This window comes from Cibotium barometz, chromosome 47 (genome assembly GCF_041138505.1).
Source record: "Cibotium barometz isolate CiBa-2024 chromosome 47, ASM4113850v1, whole genome shotgun sequence".
Lineage (NCBI taxonomy): Eukaryota > Viridiplantae > Streptophyta > Polypodiopsida > Cyatheales > Cibotiaceae > Cibotium > Cibotium barometz.
The window spans coordinates 43,141,618-43,147,578 of NC_141092.1; the positions used below are offsets into that span (position 1 = coordinate 43,141,618).

At 38.5% G+C, this 5,961-nt stretch overlaps 1 long non-coding RNA gene across 2 annotated transcripts; it reads left to right on the forward strand.

The window, feature by feature from the left end:
- The first annotated feature begins 2,905 nt into the window (after positions 1-2,905).
- On the forward strand, positions 2,906-3,779 carry LOC147611714 (uncharacterized). 2 transcript variants are annotated; one of them, XR_015263819.1, is made up of 3 exons: positions 2,906-3,055; positions 3,155-3,248; positions 3,412-3,779. It is a non-coding gene; the product is annotated as an uncharacterized LOC147611714 (long non-coding RNA). The 2 variants fall into 2 exon arrangements; XR_015263820.1 differs by having other exon boundaries at positions 3,424-3,779.
- Positions 3,780-5,961: the final 2,182 nt, after the last annotated feature.

The following is a 5,961-nucleotide window of genomic DNA, read 5'->3' on the forward strand; positions in this document are numbered from 1 at the left end:
TTATATACATTTGGCCCTTATTCATACTTGGGTGCCCAAAACTTACTAACTAGGCCTTGCATGGCCAATATCTCATAATGTACAACTTTTATAGTGCCGTTTTATGACACTAATTAATGTCCTCAATCGGAGGATCATGTTTGTTAATCCAAAACGGGATTAACAACAATTCGGACAATGTGTGCAATTTGTATATTCCCCTCTATATAAAATACAATTATTAATGCAAGCATGTATATTTTTGTAGTCCATGCCTAAATTGGACAACATAGGTTTTGCTCATTTCTTGACTTCGGTAATAAGTTATCCTTTGGTAAAAGTTTTGATGATAAAAATTTACGATCCAAGTGTTGTACACACATTAGAATATTTTCTGTGAGCGTATTTAAAATTAAAGTATTGTTAAAGAAATAATAATTACATACTAAAAAAGGATCGATACAAAATTATTACAAACTAAAATTAAAGTATTGTTATAAAGAATAACATTTACATACTGAAAAAGAGCCGATACAGAGTTATTGTTCCATCCATGCCGAGCTTACAAGTTCAGAATACGTAAGCTTGTTGAAAGTCTTGATAGTCTTGCATCTTTAAACACTGGTATACTGCCTTCCATTTGTAAACCACTCATATCTCTTTTGATTCTTTTGTCTTTCTTATCGAACCTTGATGTTGTCCACGTCATATGTATCATGGTAAATCGCCTGATAAATCACCAACCCCATCATTGAAGGGTTCATCAAGGTCAAGTGAATTAAGATCTTCCATATGGGCTCCCCCCATATTGAAGTGATTCATATTGTTCAGGGTCTCTTTGCCTTATCATGTTGATATAATCTCGTGAAAACTGTGAGGCCAAGGTTTCTTGGGTCCACCTCATCTATATCATCATTTATCTAAAACATAAAAAGTCATAATCTTAAATAATTACCTCTCTAAAACATCCAATAACTCAATCAAGATAATACTATTTACTCATATTATCACAATTTATATTATCTCCATAAAACTTTAACCATACAATGCAAGAACAAAACAAGTTCAGAAAATAAAACACGATGATGATAACCATTATATAGCGCGTATCAAAATGGAGTACAATCATGTCCTAGGCCTTAATGGTGGGCGCCTTAATGGTACATTTAATGGTAACCCTGCTTTCTCCTGTCTAGATTGAGCAAGAAGAGGTCTATGAAATGAGTAGTTTATGAGTAGCTCCTCTCGAGTCTGTAGAGAATGTGTAGTGATAACTACTACATATCATTGGCATTTTTGTCTCATAAACTCCTCACAACCTGTGTGCTCCTCAGAATCACAATTCGGCTGTACACTACATAATCCTTTAGAACTATTTATAAGTCCAGCTATATTTCCATAAGTGTAAGGTCTACCATCTATATAAGTACGGTTCCTTTCTCTTTGATCACTTGTCTCTCTTTGAAGTGACTCATGATTCAAATTCATGCCATATGAGGACATGTTAATTGTATATGAAGCAAGGCAATTCCAAACACTCCTAGTGTATGTGGGACCACAAAACCTCATAAGTGTGACTTCGGGACGATGAGGAACTTGAAGATCTTGAGCAATATAAAGACCACAACCTGCACGATTTATTAAGGAAGGTGCTATAATGTAACGATATCCACAATGAGATAACTCTTGCCAAGCTCTCAGAGATTGCCCAATGCAGCCACCAGCTCCTCTACTATCATAATACCATACCAAATAAGTCAAATGAGAGGGTAACTGAAAGTCTCCATTCGTCTCTGCTTCTATTCCTGGTGGTAAATCCAAATCCATTCTGAGTCGTTGTAGGCGACTCTGTATACCACGAATAGTATTGGAATAGCATGTGGTACGTCCTCTAGTATAAGGTGTTCTTTTCTTAGCCTCAGATGAACTCGAGCTAGAAGGGTACGATGCATGTTGTATAGTATGCTCTATATTAACCTTTACATAAAACAAAACTATATATAAAAAAACACTAACAAATCATTAACTATGGAAAGAAAATAAAACTTTTAAAAAAGTAAACATACTATATGAGGTTGGTGGTACAAGCCCATCATATGGAGATAAACATTTCCAAATTCTTTTGTTATTTGAGTACATTGTTGGGTGTGACGTTAGGAAAGAAGCATGGTGTTTTCTTGTAGTGTTCCTAATTCACCCTTCGACGAAGGCTTACTCGAACAAAAGATGAATATGCTACACATAAAAAATAGACCTATCTGGCTTGACGAAATCCTGGTTACGCTTCAAACATACCTTATTTTTCACGTGTGCATAGAGTCTCTCATTCAGCCAGCAGTCCGGCACGCACTTCCTCTTGGAACAGTCCGCTTCAATGTCATCCCCTCGACGCTTCATCTTCTCCTCAGCCTCCGGATCCCAGTCCCCCCATCCATTCACTCCCTCTTCCTCACCTTGATGCCAACCACTACATGGCTCCGCCATGCAAGGCCCGAGTACTCGACCACCCGTCGATGTACGAGGGTCATGCAATCACTTGTGTGGAATTAGATAGTCTCAGTAACCCACTACGCTCCTGCATGCACCACATGTCACACCCCTTGCTCGCTCAAGTCTTTTAAATGTATGGTATGCATAATGCCATATGAGAGCTTTAAATGTATGTTGTGCATAATGCCATCTTAGGGAGAATTCTCTCTTGTATTAACCGGCAAGCCTAGGTTGCAACAAGTCAGAAGGGATTGGTTGGGACCTACGTGGCTGGGTGGCATTGGCGGAGCAAAATGGTCGGTCTCGTACTTACACGTGTCGGCGGAACGCGGCCCGCGGGCTAGCGACCAGCTGACACGTCCGCTGGAAGCGGCAAATATCAAGCGCCTTGCGTATAAGTAGATATATTAGTTTTAAGTTTCTTGCGGCAATACGCTATCTCAAATCGATCGTCGCTCACTGCGCTCTCCCTAATAAGCTATCTCAAATCGATCATCGCCCACTGCGCTCTCCCTAATAAGCTATCTCAAATCGATCATCGCCCACTGCGCTCTCCCTGCCAATACATAACCGATTAGAGCATGGGGTTAGAGCTCCCACTCATGATCTCAATTTCAGCTTACGATTATTCGCCTTCTGCTGTGGTTTCTGTGATTAATTTCTCTTTGTTGATTTCTTGGCGCAGTTTCCAAGCCGATAGTCTGCACGTTGCCGACCCTGCACTCTGGATGGTCCCGGTGTTCGGAATTGCTGCAGCGGCCGCCATTGCCTTGTACACGGTAAGCTTGTCCTCTGGTCTCACCAATGACTGTAATATATTAGATCTAGTCTCAGTAGTCTGTGCTTGTGTGGCTTCTTCCTCCATGTACATTCCGGGATCGAGGTGAAATATCAGAACCAACCTTTTTCTTGTTTTTTTGTTCTGAACGGCGCCGTGTTCAGAAATCCTTGCAGGACGCTGGAGTCAACTCAACCACAGCCGAGGACGTAAAGTCGAGTCCCACGGTTACTCAGAAGAAGACCAGTGTAGGTCATGAGAAGGCCATGCACTGAATTGGCACGCTAGGGCACGATTGGTGTAAATAATGCAGCTGACGATTGAAAGTTTTCTCATAGAATTGTTAAATTTGATTGAACAGTTGTCAAAGATTATTAATATACAAAAACTGTGTGCTCTCTTTCTAATGTTGTGTGGAAAACAATTGGCCATACATAGTGTATATGGTTGAGAGGTGGCACAAGTCTTCTCTTTTGTAAACAGAGGGTAATGTTCCCTTCTCCATTTACAGGAAATAATTGGCTTGAATGAACTGGTTATCATATCACATTACTTTGGATGAGTATAGGCTATAACCTCAATCTTTATGTTGTAGTTTGTAGCCTTAATACATCATGCTAGGTTCACTACAACAAGATTTTCAAATTTCGACGTCTAATTTCGATAGTACCCGTGTCATGGAAATGAGCGTCGAAATGGCTGTTGAAATAAGCGTCGAAATGTTTGTCAAAAAAAACGTCGAAATGGCCGTTGAAATAAGCGTCTATGTTTGTGTCTAAATAAGCGTCGAAAAAATATTTTTTTTTGTTTTTTTATTTGGTGTGACTTTTGAAAAAAAGTCAGGTGTTTTTAGTTCCCATAGTCCTTATCAACTCAGGTTTTAGCTACTTTTCAAATAAATACAAGGATATATAACAATATTTATAAGAAATTAATTTGCCAATATTTATCTGTCAATATTTACACTAATTATCCCAAATACAAGGATATATGTAGAAATGTTTACAAGAAATTATGATAATTGTCTACTAAAGCCCCCCATTAATAGTCCCAAACAAGAAAATTGTGACAAAAACCAAGTATTGCTTGCCAAATAAAAAGAAATAAGAATATGTTATAGCTCATCTCATCGACTCTCTCATTCTCAACTAGATCCATGGCTCCAAATACATCTATTTTTAGAAAGACCTCTCCACCTACATCTTGGTCAATGGATGTAGCCTCGTTTGTAGTAGCAGTATAAGGTAGTTCACCCGTATCGTCTTCTTCTATTTCACGCATTGGAGAGGTGGTTGTGTTGAAAGTTGTTCTTCTATTTCTTCTTCGAATTCTGGATTAGATATTGTGTTTACTTTTGGCTCAAGTTCTAATTGTTGAGTTACTATACCTTCATTTGATTCTTCTTCTAGTTGTTCAATTGGATGAATATTTGCTTCTTGTGCTTCTTGAGTGGGTTCCTCAACCTCTACTTCATTTGATATTTCCATATCTTCAAATATTCGTTTATTGCGTTGATCAATTTGGATTACAAACAACCACCTATAATCTCTAGGGTCCACCTTGAAGACGACTTGCTCACAATGATTTGGTAGCACAAATGTGTGTCTTTGGTTTATCCATATCTTTGCGAAGTCTACTTGAACAAATCCGCTCTTATCTTTGCACATCATTGTTGTGGTTCTTTAGTCATGACCTTGAACCACTTTACATAAAAAATTACATAGAAAACTTTCTAAACCCAAGTTACCTTGATAATGTCTTGTATCGTTCCACAGGAACCAATCATGCCAACTTCACTACTTAAGTCACTTGCACTTGAATGACTTTCTCGCATGAAATTTGCCTTGACACTGTAATCAAATGTTGTTCTCTTCTTATCTATTGGCTCCACTCGAAAGTGAGGACCGCGTGACCAAAACGCACTAAATTTGTGATACTGTAAGCAAAAAAAGATCATGAAATTATATCAAGTACAAAAACTTATACAAAACTATGTCTTACGGTTTCTTGTGTACAATTCTCCTATACCATTGAATAATGTTGATAAAATAATGTATCAATACCCTTCATGTCAGTGTAGCCTGATATTCTTAAACAAGTCATCCCATTGCCATACTTCCCTCAAGTGACGAACAAAACCTTTCAGTGTCTTCATAAATATCTCGGGGAAAAACATCTATCGGCTATGAACAACACTTGCTAGCAACCTCTTTAACCACGTGAACTAGTAGGTACAATTGAATGGCTAGGAAACATGTTGGAAAGAATTTCTCCGCCATTGTAACTGCTTCAATAGAGTTTAGACGAGCTACTTCCAATGTATTTCTTCTAATATCCTTCTTTGATATCCACCGTACCACTTCACTAATCTTGTATATTGTCACTCTTATGTCCTCGGTGAGTCAATCCTTAATGGCTATTGGTAGCCGCACAAATTGTAAGATTTTGTGCAAGTCATAAGAATTCAAGCCACTAAGCTCTCCATCCTTTATGAATTCTCCCTTCAAGCAATACATACAACCAATGGGAATATGAAACTCACTAATATAATTCTTTACATGATGCGGCTACTCTTCTTTGGTGAAGAACCAAGGTTCTCTAGGGAGAATCACCTTCCCATCAAGTCTACTCTATGCCCATAAGTGCTGCATGCGATCCACCTCCTATAGATCATCCCCTTGTGCCTTGTTCTCTTTAGCACCTGTGATGGTTTT